We start from the raw sequence: 12311 nt of genomic DNA, 5'->3' as shown, positions 1-12311 counted from the left end.
GACATCCAAGGCTATTAGGATTTGAGCTGAAAGGAAATAACAGATAGTTAGGTTTAGGATTTGCATACCTAAACAACCACTTCCCCCAAAATAGGTACATACTATAGGGAAAACTGTTCTCTTTTGAGGCCAATAGGAAGCTAAACCTAGAGACAGAAGGGTCCCTGCAGTGGGCAGTCCATTTACACTCTAAATCAAAGTCACTCCATTCACTGATACCAGAAGATCTATACTTCAAGAATGGAGCAGTGTAACTTCAAAGGCAACTATAGTCAGCTTTCTATATCCCCAAGTTTTGCATTCCTGCACTCCAATCATTGTCCATGAACATGTATCTATAAATATGAACTACATCTTTACCTTAAATACACAGATTTTTTTTTGCCACTATCCTCTAAAGAATTCTTGAAACAATAATTCGACAGCATTATTATTTTCTTTTGTTTTGGAATTAAGTATTAGAAGAAATCTGGGCATGGTTTAAAGAGTTCATAAAAGATTATGTCTAAATTAAGTAAAAATAATTTCATTTCACAGAGGGGCTTCAGCATTCGTAGATCCAATACTCCATAGATAATGACTACATTTAGAAATGGCTAAGGAATGCAGGAGAGTAGGAAATAGAAAAGGAAGGAGGATGAAAGTCAATAGTAAGTGTGAACTTAAGATATAACTCACTTAACCATTCCCAGCCTGTTGACACGTCCAGTCTTCTGATACTAAATATACAGCTAGTAATAACACAAAAGACACAGGATTGCCTATACTTAATATAACTTTCACTAAGCCATTAAGTAATTCACACTCTAGAGTTCTTCTAAGTAGTCCATCTTCTTGAACATAGACCTAAGTCTTTAGCACCATAGACAATGCCTGTGACTATCAGCTGTGGATTTACTCTGAAACTCTTCTAGAAAACTCTTCTAGAAAACTTTTCTAGAAAATCTCATCTGATCTGGCTTTCTCTACCATCCACAATCCTTGTCAAGAGTCCTCTTCACTGGGAGGAATGACCCAGGATCGGGGTAGTAATGATACAAATACAGGAATAGAACAGATCTTCCCTGGAAGATAAGAAAGACAACATATACTTTCTCTACTTCTTGAATGAAAATTAAGAAAAATTCCTAAGCTCAGTGGCAGAAATTCTCTCTGCAAAGGTAAATGGGTTATAGTCCCAGGTCCCTCCATTGTCTCTCCCAGTCTTCAGCCTTAAGAATGGCACAAAGGTAGCTGGGATTGATACAAGGTAGAATCAAGGAGCAACTTTATATCCTAGTAACTTGGCCACACACAGTTTCAAAGTACTATAGCCTCAGAACTAAGCAGACCTGACAAGAGCAGACAATGTCTCCTCAGGAAGGTTTATCTTCCCTCAGGAACTCAGCAAAGTTACATGATATCTACATGAATTTCCCTCACAACTTTGGGTTGGATCCACTCTCTTTTGCATTCTCCAGGTGACTAGAAAGAACCAGCTCTAATACTGTACAGCATAATAGAAGGCTGCTAAATGCATCCTTTACTAAAAGTGCTCTCATGTACCTTCTTCACAAACAGAGATTTGTTCAAGGAACACAGAGACAGACACAGATGTTTGCTGACCCCATCCAACCTCAATTGTCCTGTCCTGAAGGGAACACTCTCAGAGAAAGACTAACCCTTCATGCTTAAGTCCATAATAAGTAAAGGCATGCACTTTTCTTTTCTTCTCTTTTCTTTTCTTCTCTTTTCTTTTCTTTTAAATTTATTTATTTATTTATTTATTTATTTATCATCATCATCATCATCATCATTATTATTTTGGTTTTTTGAGACGGGGTTTCATCATCATCATCATCATCATCATCATCATCATCATCATTATTTTGGTTTTTTGAGACAGGGTTTCTCTGTGCAGTCCAGGCTGTCCTGGAACTTACTCTGTAGACCAGGCTGGCCTCAAACTCAGAAATCCGCCTGCCTCTGCCTCCCAAGTGCTGGGATTAGAGGCATGCGCCACTACCACCCAGCTTTAAATTTATTTATTTTTATTAAATATTTTCTTTATTTACATTTCAAATGTTATCCCCTTTCCTAGTTTCCCCTCTGAAAATTCCCTATCTCCTCCCCCCTCCCCCTGACCCCCAACCCACCCACTCCCATTCCTGGCCCTGGTATTCCCCTATACTGGGACATAGAACCTTCACAGGACCTAGGGCCTCTCCTCCCATTGATAACTGACTAGGCCATCCTCTGCTACATATACAGCTAGAGCCCCAAGTCCCACCATGTATTTTCTATGATTGGTGGTTTAGTCCCAGTGAGCTCTGGGGGTACTGGTTAGTTCATATTGTTGTTCCTCCTATGGGGCTGCAGACCCCTTCAGCTCCTTGGGTACTTTCTCTAGCTCCTTCATTGGGGATCCTGTGGCAAGAACTTTTCTCTCCCTCTATCAGATCCTCTATCAGTCACTTAGAGGCTGAATAGCCAAGAGGTGATACAGCCTCAATGTCCTTAAAAGAATGAGGACTGTTTTCAGGACTCAAAGAAACCTAGGGCCCATCACTTCTCTCACCAGCTTTTCATATACTGAGGAAACCCATTCTCCTATACTGATCATGAGGCAGGGGTTCTGAGCTGATGACAGTATTTCTAGCATCTAACTATGCAGTACATTAGCCAGTGGTTCCAGTGGGTGATATATATCAGCCAACAAACAGGTAACACAAACATGATACACTTGCTGAGAAAGCTCCAAGCATCCCTAACAAATAGGATGGGAAAACCTCAAAGATGCCACAGTGAGCAATACACTACAGAAATATGCCAGAATTCACAGGGAAAACACTATGAAGATGTCAAAATGGCTTAACAAGAAATCTCTCCAGGACCATGGGGAATGCCGGGCATTCTAGCCAAGAAGTGCAAGCCAGATAGCACAAGAGCTCCTAGGAGTCAGAGAAGCAGTGGGAAGGAGAATAAAGGCATTAGGAGCTTTTCATCCTCTCTCCAATGTGCAAAGTAGGAAGTGAAGATCTCAGAGATGCAGAACATTGTTAAGGGCATCTAAGTTTCACTCCAACCCCTGATCTAGCTAGAACAGGGGACCTAGGTTAGAAATTGAAGTTCAAAACTTCAAGTTCGAAGCAATGTGGTTCTGAGTGGGTTCTTCCTGGCTCAGTTCAATGATGACAGGACCAATGCTACCTCTCTTCTCAGTGTTGTGCAAAGACCCAGTGAACCAGATAATGTGAAGAGATCTGTATAGTAACGTTAAGGCTCCTTAAAGCTCCTTGCATCCTTAAGACTGTTCTACATGTTCCCTGGCACAGGGGCTCCTACTCAGGCAGCTTTGGAGAATTTTTGCCACCTTGTAGCTGGGCTAGAGTCTCAACCATACAAGAAAAAGAGGATAAATAAATTCAAAGTCCTCTCCCAACAAAGGCAGGCCCTGAACAGAATACCTTCCTTGAACATATATGGTCTCTCAATCTGAACCCTGCATCACAGCCAGCTCCCATATGTTTATCTCCTACTTGTCTCTAAGAGAGAACAGTGCCATATCCTTCCACCTGGTAAGTCCTCACCAGCTACCTCTACTCAGTTAACCCCTTCTCTTCTCTACCACCCACCCAAAACCCACTCCTACTACCCACTTTATGTCCATCACCAATTATCATTCACACTAGTGCTAGAGTGCTTCTTTGGAACTAAACTTGGTTGCTCTTAGGACTTCAAGATCCCTCCTTTCTCTCTTTGCAAGTTGGGTTCATTTTCCTGACCCCGAGTTTCGAGCTAAACAAAACCTTCACAAATATTCAGGACAGGCCTAAGGGGCAAGATGAGTTTGAACCTCTGACAGGATCCTCATTCAAAACCTGTTTCATAGACAAGTAAACTAAGGACATGGGCATGAACACTAAACAATATAAATCCATTTTCCCTGACTTACTTCCCCATGCTATAACCTCCAAACACACACACCTTTATCCCTATGCAGATTTTGATACCTTCAGCCAGTGACAGCTCCTATATTTTGAGTAGTCCCAAGTAGTAGTGTTAGGCCAAGGAGGAGGGAATTACATATGGCTCACCTTAGCCACAGGTAAACAAGTTCTGAATCTTGAAGTTGAACACATGGAGCAGAAGCTCTTATGGCTTAGCACCAATGGCCTGCACACAATGTACACAAAGCGCCTAACTGCAGGTGATGTCTCCCAATCTGGTTGTCTATTCTCTGTAGAAACCATGGTCCCGGAAGAGACTACTATTCAAATTAGCCTCCCACAGGTACACACTGTCAGTGACTTAGCAAATAAAGACCTGGCTGAATGCTCCTTGTGCTATAAGGATGAGAGGTGTGGTGATTAGACTGAGGCACAAAAGCACCTGATGCCTGACGAGGGCTATAGAAGAAAAAGGGCAGCTGTACCAAATGACTGGTGACTCAGAGTCTGACCTCTCCTCCCACCAATTCCTAACCTAGTACATGCTTTTGTGAGCTACCAAGAACTTGTAAGGATTTGTTTAATTAGAGAAAAGAAGAGTTGGTATCCATACCAACTCTAACCTTTTGGAAGGTAGCCCAACTAACATGGGCTTGGCTATCTATCATCTGGACCTCTTCTTTCCACTCTCCTCACTGTGATTTTCTTTGTAGGTGTTTTTTTTTTTTTCTTCTGGAGGGGGAGGTGTTTGAGACAGGGTCTTAATCTAAGATAGTCCAGGTTAGCTTAGAACTCAATTCTCCTATTTCAGCCTTCTGAATGCTAACATGACAGAATTTAGTCACCATATTTTCAATGAGTGATGTCTTCCTCTTCCTTCACACACAATGTTATCTGTGGCTACTGTATATTTTATGCTGCTGCTATATTATAGACAATCTTATACCCACAGTACAAGAAGAAATCTAGTCTCAGGGATCTGTACCTCCAGGTCCTAGTATATCCACCAATATCTAAAAGATATTTTTCATTTCCACGGACACCAAATAACATCTGCCATACCTCTCCCCAAAAGGAATGTGGACAGCCTTACTGGGACATAGTTTGCTTATACTGTAGATTATATTGTTTCTTAGGGATGTTAATTCACAAAATGACTGACTTTAGCCCAAGGGTGAGGAGAAAACATGGCTTTGGAATTAGAAGTGCTGAAGCAAACCTCAACATCACTCATCAATTGTGTGAATTTGACTTAAGTCATTTAATAATTATACTTTAATAACAATCAAAGGGAAATAATCTGTGTTACCAAGGGTGAGAGGGCAGTCTCCTTTTCCATGGATGGAATATGGAGACCAAGATATCTGATCCTATCTCCTTGCCTCATTAGAGATTCATCCAGGCTCCATCCCACCTACAGTCTAGATATTTGGATATGTCTTCCCACATATCCAACCTCATGACTTGTTCCTTTGATCCAACTACAAAGAAACATGGTTCTATGAGGTTCCCTCCATCCTATTTCTATACTCTACTCACATAGGTATCATTCCATAGCATCAAATTCTGCACAGACTATGAGGCTTCAAGAGTATTTTCTTGCTTATCAGCCTAAAAGCAGTTGGAAGGAACCAGCAAGGATCCAAACCAGTGTATACTTTTCTCATGGCCATTCATCAGATAAATTAAGGAAAACAAGAACCTCCCATAGATGGCAGGGTGACTGGGGCAGTATCTCTTACTTATTCTAAAGGTTGGCTATATGTATAAAAAAATGACCTGTGAGAGTTCACGTTCTCCTCTAAAGCTGCAGTTTTGGGGACATACCCAAGCCAGAGAATAGAGTCAAGATATCCTTTGAACAAGTCATAGCCCCAGTAAGAACAGAATTCAGTAGAACCAAGATGATATGGCCCAATAATGGCTCTGAGTAAAGTACTTTGTATTCTATGGCTATGCTGTCTCAGCTTCAGTACCGCAACTGTCTTGTAGAACTTAGAGACTCAGAGGCCAAGGGAAAAGTGCCAGGCATGCCTATATCCTACTCAAGGCATGCTAACTTTCTTGCCTAGTTGGCTGGCAACACACAATGCTGCCTGTCATACAACAGAAGCCAGGCTAAGGCTAGGAGCAAGGCATTAGATTGTACTTAAGTACATCTGGCTCTAGCCCACCAGTGGGTATCATCTTGGACTAGGTTTATTCCTTTCTATCTCCCAGCTGCAGAGCTGATTGAACTTACCTCTCCATTTAAACATCAGTCCTTCTAACCCTCTGCTATCCCTCACACACCACTGAGGAAGTGACTGAACTCGTTCAGCTCCTTGAAGTAACAGACAACTCATCCAAACTGACTTTTCTTGGCAAGAACCTCAGAGGCTTGCCTTAAAGGGAAAAACAAGACAATTAAACATATGGGGTGAGATTCATTTGTCTTCCTTGGACAGTAGCGGGAGGGAGCAAGGAAGGAGAAACGCATCTACATGGTGCCAGCAGAGTAGCTACATTAGATAGCTGGGATTGAGATCTTACAGGTACCTAGTAGTATTATCCAGGATAATTCCTTTTATCCTTAGACCCTAAATCTCTGGCTATTAGTTAGTTCCCACTGGCCCTATTGGCTAAGAACACTGCCAACAATGATGGACAGGAACTTTTGAATGTCATAGCAAGCACCTGCTGCTTTCTGATTTGTGTACAATGGGGTTGTCTTCCTACTTCTGAGGGACATCATCACTTTAACTCAACATTGCTGTTATTGTAAGGCAGAGGAAAAGCATATCCCTGTTGAGTACCTAGAGATACTTTGAAGACAATTGAAGACCTAAAGAAAAAAATGATTCATTCAAAGAAAAATTCCAAGTAGGGAAAAATCCAGAATCTAGTTACTGCTCAGCCCAGTATAAGCTACAGATCCCAGGCTTAGCCTAAGCCCCCTTAAAGCTCAGTGTGTCCAGAGTAAGACAAATAACCGCTCTAAAAGGAAAGAGCATGTTTGCACCCTGGGCAGCTCCCGGGACCTCAGGGATGGTATGGGAATTACACCCTGAATAAGCTCAGGTTAGCTGTCAGTAGCCAAGGAGTTACCAGGTCTACAGAGCTGCCCAGATATTTCCCAAACATCTCACAGCCTAGTTAGTTGAGCAGGCTGCCTTTATCATAGCACTCTGCTAGTTACCCATTTACAGAAAAGCCAGGGGGAGAGTGCAAAGAAAAAGATAATTGTTGGAGGTTTGGAATGGTAAAGTTTAAGGGAATAGATCCAGGGAGCGGCCACACTCCACCTACCTTAGAGGCAGGATCAGACCTTTCTTTGCTGCTTCTCCTTTCTAATCAGCAGCTTGATATTAATCTACCATCAAGACCAGGTCCATGTTATATTAAACTATACTTGACGTCAAGGAAACATACAAATTGGTGGCTCAACAGTACCTACAAGAAGGAAGACTATCTAACCTACTAGGCCCTACCACTGAACACCATGGGCTTTTATTTACTAAGCACCTTCCTCCCCAAGACAATTAGCCTTTTCTGCCTTGCTTAATTAGATAAGGCAAAGAAGACAAGAGAAGGCAAAGAATAAATATGGCTGCTGGATCAGTAGCTGAGAAGGTTTTCATTCATCCTAAAGAAAAAACAAATGGAAGAACAGGCAGGGGTAGATGAAAACATAGAAAGCAAAAGGTCCAAAAGAATGAGGAAAGGTCAAAAGGTATCTTTGAGCAGAGCAAATCAAGCAGGAAACAGAGGAGACACTGGAAGCTGGGATTTGATGTAGGGCACAACCACCTTTGGTCACATGGAATGCTCCAAGTCTTTCCTACTGGCCCTCATCCCAACTCAGCAACCTCATCCAGCATGACTTTTCCTCTTTCAGCACCTGAAACAGGAAAAAGAAGAGTAAGTACGGCACACCCAAGCCTGATATGAAAATATGCACCTACCAACCCTTGGAGATAACTCATTTTCTACACTGTAGTTATGATAGAAGTACTCTTCTCTCACAGGGAAGGGTAGACATGTCTGCTAATATCTGCTTAGCCCAAGGCTATATATAGTTAAGGTTCCTACAGCCTAGAGATTTGGAGCTAGAATTTGGCAGATCTATGCCAGGTGCTGGCAAGGACCATCCTCATGCAGCCAGCCAGCTAGAAGCCTCAGCACAAGCTGGGCACAGTGAGTGCAGCAGGGTCCTTCATGAGACTATTAATTAACATGTCTCACCAAAGACATGTCTCCTGGATCCATTTTAGAGAAAACTGGCTTCCAAAGTATGAGTCTAAGGAAGATAGATATATTGTGGCTGAACAATGAATCGCAACACTTCCTTATGAAAGACAAAGGGTGGGGCACATAGGAGAGGAAGAAAGAAGATATAGCAGTCTAGGATTACAAATACCTATCAAACTTTGCACATTTGAAGGCAGAAAAGAATGTATAAAAATGAGGATGAACACTTACACATAGAAAGAAGGGTGGTCAAGCAGGTCCTCTTTGCTGTTCCACAAAAATGTAGGCAAACTGCTCTAGTATGATGGCTTAGATGCACAAACATCATCCTCAGCTGAGCCTGAGTTGCCAAGAGAATGTCACCTACTTACAGTTGGAGCTGTACTCTATAGAATTCTCTATTAGGAAAATAAAAAAAGGAAGGTAGATCAGCTGGGCTCAGCACACAAAACCAATCAAGCAACAACTTGCAATTGGAGTTTTATGTAGCCCCTGGGACAATAGTCCTCTGCTGTGACAGATGCAAGATAATACTGGCCAGAGCAATGTGGATAAGAACCAGTACCTGTGGATACAACATCTGACCCAGGAGTACCTATCTACCATGGTTTAGACAAGTGAACATGAGACAACAGAGTTCTCTGAAGCATGGTAGCTTTCATCATATGCGTAGCTCAGAACCTAGAAGTATGATCCCCAAGTTCCCAACGTCTACACTAACGCAGCCTTTCTAGCTGTACTGGATAGCTTTGTGTCAACTTGACACAGCTGGAGTTATCACAGAGAAAGGAGCTTTGGGGAAATGCCTACATGAGATCCAGCTGTGGGGCATTTCCTCAATTAGTAATCAAGGGGGAGAGGCCTCTTGTGGGTGAGACCATCTCTGGGCTGGTAGTCTTGGATTCTATAAGAGAGCAGGCTGAGCAAGTCAAGGCAAGCAAGCCAGTAAAGAACATCCCTCCATGGCTTCTGCATCAGCTCCTGCTCCCTGACCCGCTTGAGTTCCAGTCCTGCATCCTTTGGTGATCAAATGTAAGCCAAATAAACCCTTTCCTCCCCAACTTGCTTCTTGGTCATGATGTTGTACAGGAATAGAAACCCTGACTAAGATACTAGCCAAAATGCTCTCTACTCAGACACAAAATCTAAGGGCTTCAGACACTTTTGAGAGCACTGTGGGTATAGACAGCTAGTTCCTATGCCTGCTCTTCTCTACTCTGCTGTGACCTCAGTCATATTTCCTGGCCTCCATTTGTTCTCAGGCCCAAGAGATGCACCTCCCAGAAATCCCAAATGAGTCATTCTAGGTGGCCCTTTGGGAGAGGAGGTGCTTTGGTGGCAAATGTCTACCTTAAAATTAGTGCTAGAAAATATAAGAATTAAAAATGGTTCCTGGCAAAAGTCTGGATGGAGGTGCAGGCCAGGATGTCTCCTATCCTCAAACTTCAATTGTTTGATCCTCACCCTAGACTGTGCCAAGGATGGCAGAGAGAAAAGGTAATAGTTTGTCCAGGATACAATTGCAATGAAGGTGTGGCAGGGGATCAATGCAGCAGGAAAAGCCTAGAACCCAGAGTTTCCATGATAATGTGCTAAAGGAGCAGGGGGAAAGTGTGGGGAGAATTCATTTTGGAGGAAATAAGGAAGATGAAAGGAGAAGAGTAAGCCCTGACATGCCAGCACAAGGAAAGAGGAAGCTGAGATATAACTGGGGAGCTGCTTTCAGGTTAGGGCAAGTGAGGCAGACCACATCCAAGCTCAAAAGATGAAGGGTATTTAGGCATCATGCCTCCATTGGATCATCTACTCCAGGAGACTATAGTGTTACTGTTATGGAGGGTCTCCTTGCCCACTCTTGGGAAGTAGGAGTTACCTTTTATCCTCAATAAGAACAACAAGCCTATCACAGACAGATCCACCGAGAAATACCAAAGGGGTATCTGGCTCTGGAAATAAGTCTATCATTGGGGACCAGTGAGAAGAATTCTTTAAAACAAAAAAGAAAAAAGAATGAGGTAGAGGAGAGACAGACAGACAGACAGAGACAGACAGACAGACAGACAGACACACACACAGAGAGAGAGAGAGAGAGAGAGAGAGAGAGAGAGAGAGAGAGAGAGAGAGAGAGAGAGAAGAAAAAGGCACTGTTTTCTAAGCTCACTAAATAATATAACCAGACTTCTTGCCTCTAAATCCAAAATCCAAGGGTCTCAGGGCCCTTGTGAGGTGCCTCATGTCTCCCTATCTCTGAAGCCTAGCAGTGGCCTTCTCACCATCCCGCCTTCAGTAAAACTGACTGAAGGCGGAGAATCAGCCCAGAGCACCAATGAGCTGTTTTTATTGCTTTCATGTTGTCAGAATATTCTGGCTGTTCAGCTGAGAGCTCCATCTTCCGACTCCAGATACACTGAGTCATCTTCCAAAGAGGAAAAAAAAAAAGAAACACACACACAGGAGAGAGAGAGAGAGAGAGAGAGAGAGAGAGAGAGAGAGAGAGAGAGAGAGAGAGACAGAAAGCAGCCCAGGGCCCAGATTGCTGTTGACAAAGGACTCACTGGCTGTTGTCACTCTCAGCTCCACAGTCCAGAATTGGGGATAAGGGGCATCAGGGTGCTCAGATTCCCCTCCCACAGGACTCAACAGCATCAGGAAGCATACAGACACTGTTGAGATTCAGCAAGAAAACAAACAAATCTACCATCAGAAGGCTGTCAGAAATACCCCTGCTTAACCCATTCTGAGCCGACCATCACCTCATCCCTTCAGAAACAAAGGTGTACTCACTCCTGGTGGAATACCACCACTTTGCAGGCTTGAGGTCAAACTCCTGAGATATTCCCCTTTCTTCTTGCTGTGACAACTTAGAAGTATTTAGTCCTCCCCTAATTTGTTAGTCACCTGCTATTCTCTCATTTCACGTCCCCAATAAGTCTCCAGGCAGGAAAAGAGGGCTTCAGCCAAATCTACAAATAACAGAAAATACAGTCGACATTCCTACAGAACAGGCTGCTAGGGATCTACTTCACAGACTGAGGGCACTTAGGCAAGAAATAGGATGACCTGTCTAAAATCAGCCAACTGAGATTGGGGTATACAGACCTGGCATGAGTAGTCCAGTGTCTGTACTTATCTCAGTGACTGGGCTTACCCTCCTCTGCAGGTATTCCTACCTACCCACCTCTGCCTGCTCTTCCAGGAGGAAGGCACACAAAACAACTGAGGTTTGTTCATTTCAGGTACAAAAAAGTATGTCATCTTGACTTAACCTGGCCATGAAGGAAAAGAACCAGCTGAATGACCTTACACAACTTTAGAGACTTACAATATTCCTAAAATAGCTACATTTGAGGGTGTCACCTTCTAAATAGTCATATTTGAGGATGTCATCTTGGAAACATGGAGGAAAAAAAGATTTTTGAAGTCTGGGGTTCTTGTCAGCCACAGGATTCTCCCTAAAGGGTTATTATAAAACAAAAACAAACAAATAAGCAAACAACCCAAGTAGCATTCATGAGGTAACATGGCCTCCGGCATCAGAGGTTCTGAATAGGGATGTCTTCTTCCCCCTGGCTTTTTACTGGAGCACAAACTCTGATAGAGAATACATGGAACCACACATAAGAAAAAAATGCCACGAAAGGAAGGAGACTCATAATAGTGGTTACAGGGATTTCTTCTTATGGGGTGCTCAGGGAGAGGTCCATAAAGACAGTGGCCCTGCAACAGGTAGAGCACAGGCATGGAAAACAGCCGTATTGAAATTAGAGAGAAAAGAAACAAGGAAATATGGGTGGTCTGGTTTTTCACCCGAGGAAGGCTTCTTGGGAAAGCTAAGGCCACTTGTAGTCAGCTCAGAGTACCTTACTGAATAGGAGGAATTTCAAGCTGACAATGGGAAACCATTTTAAATCTCTGAGCAGGCAGACAAGATGGCCGCTATCCGCAGAAGGGTCTAGAAAGGGTTGGGCAGCAGGGAGCCTCACTAAAGAACAGCAATTAGAACTGTGGCCCTGGCAGGGAGCAAGGAGGAAAAGCAGGGTCATCTGACCAAATGTTGCTGCCTGCTGTGGACCTCAACCCATGTCTCCATATGGAGGCTATGTGTGTGTGTGTGTGTGTGTGTGTGTGTGTGTGTGTGTGTGTGTGTGTGAG

General features: G+C 43.1%; 1 long non-coding RNA gene across 3 annotated transcripts in view; it reads right to left on the bottom strand.

Moving 5' to 3' along the window:
- Nucleotides 1–2368: 2368 nt before the first annotated feature.
- Nucleotides 2369–12311, bottom strand: part of LOC110322654 — a 51057-nt gene continuing 41114 nt past the window's right edge. For 2 of the 3 annotated variants that reach the window (XR_003843862.1, XR_003843860.1), the window contains 3 exons: nucleotides 10715–11122; nucleotides 8391–8557; nucleotides 2369–7809 (listed from right to left, as the gene is read on the bottom strand). This is a non-coding gene — a long non-coding RNA (uncharacterized LOC110322654). The remainder of the gene's footprint in view (nucleotides 7810–8390; nucleotides 8558–10714; nucleotides 11123–12311) is intronic. The other variant, XR_003843861.1, reaches the window with a different exon arrangement.

The sequence above is a fragment of the Mus pahari genome, chromosome 5 (genome assembly GCF_900095145.1).
Source record: "Mus pahari chromosome 5, PAHARI_EIJ_v1.1, whole genome shotgun sequence".
In the NCBI taxonomy this organism is placed as follows: Eukaryota; Metazoa; Chordata; class Mammalia; order Rodentia; family Muridae; genus Mus; species Mus pahari.
Note: the sequence above shows the minus strand (reverse complement) of the source record. Positions and strands in the feature narration are given on the sequence as shown.